Source organism: Magnolia sinica, chromosome 14 (genome assembly GCF_029962835.1).
Source record: "Magnolia sinica isolate HGM2019 chromosome 14, MsV1, whole genome shotgun sequence".
NCBI classification, from domain to species: Eukaryota; Viridiplantae; Streptophyta; class Magnoliopsida; order Magnoliales; family Magnoliaceae; genus Magnolia; species Magnolia sinica.
The window spans coordinates 28,562,405-28,563,551 of record NC_080586.1 but is presented as its reverse complement, the minus strand read 5'-3'; the positions used below and the strand labels follow the sequence as shown (position 1 = coordinate 28,563,551).

The following is a 1,147-nucleotide window of genomic DNA, read 5'->3' as shown; positions in this document are numbered from 1 at the left end:
AGCCAATGCAGTGAATTTTGTATTAAGGTCGTCTTCCTCTCTTAGGACATACATCCCTACTTTCTCTCTAGGAATGAGCCTAGTTTGGTCTGGTTTAGCAGAGACATCTCATGTCTGCATATTCTCTGCTAACGTATCTAGAAAATCACAAGTCTCATTATGATCCTTATCAAGAAAGGTTCCACCACACATCATCTCTATGAACTGACGGGTATCCATGCTGAGCCCCTTTTGGAACGCATCAACCACGTGCCATAGTTCATAACCATGATGTGGGCAAGTAATTAGGTCTTTAAAGCGCTCCCAAGCTTGAAAAAATAGTTCATTCCCCTTTTGGGAGAATGACATGATTTCTTGTTTTAGTGCATTTGTTTTGTGCTTGAGAAAGAACTTTTTCAAAAACTCTCTACTTAAGGCTTGCCATGTAGTGATGGTATTAGGTCTTAGAGAGTTGAATCATGCTTTGACTTGTTCCTTTAGAGAAAATGAGAATAACTTAAGCTTAAGTACATCCCTATTGCCATTGTCTACTTGTAATATTGCAATTACTTCCTCAAAGTCTTTGAGGTGCAAGTAGGGGCTTTCAGAATCCAAGCCATGAAATTTAGGAATCAATTGAATCACACCTGGTTTAAAATCAATGTTCCCTGTGTGAGCAGGGAACACTATGCAAGATGGTAAAGTTGATCTCTCAGGGTGTAGATGTTCACATAAAGTCCGTGGTTGGTTTAATACATTCCTATGAACTTCATTCTCATCCTTAAGAGGAGGATTAGGTTGATTTTCTCTGTTTTGATTTATAGTTGGATCTGGCAAATTTGGATTTGGATTATCAACTGGGTCTGCCATGGAATCCAAGTGATGTTGAGTGCCTCTTCTAAGTCAATGATCAAAGCCTGCAACTAGTCCACCTTTGGAAGAGAGTTGATTATTTTGATCCCTACTCCAACAGGACATAAACCATCCATACCACACAATAAATACCACTAATTCAAATAACAAATATGATATTTAAAATAAAAATAAAAACTTAATCAATAACCCAGGCGGCAGGGCCGACTATGAGGGTTCGGTCCACAAAGAAAAATAAATTAATAACCCAGGAGGTAGGGCCGACGATGAGGGTTCAATCCACAAAGCAAAAATA

General features: G+C 38.7%; 1 non-coding gene across 1 annotated transcript; it reads left to right on the top strand.

Moving 5' to 3' along the window:
* The first annotated feature begins 262 nt into the window (after positions 1-262).
* LOC131226521 (small nucleolar RNA R71) lies at positions 263-366 on the top strand. Its single transcript, XR_009161897.1, has one exon. It is a non-coding gene; the product is annotated as a small nucleolar RNA R71 (small nucleolar RNA).
* Positions 367-1,147: the final 781 nt, after the last annotated feature.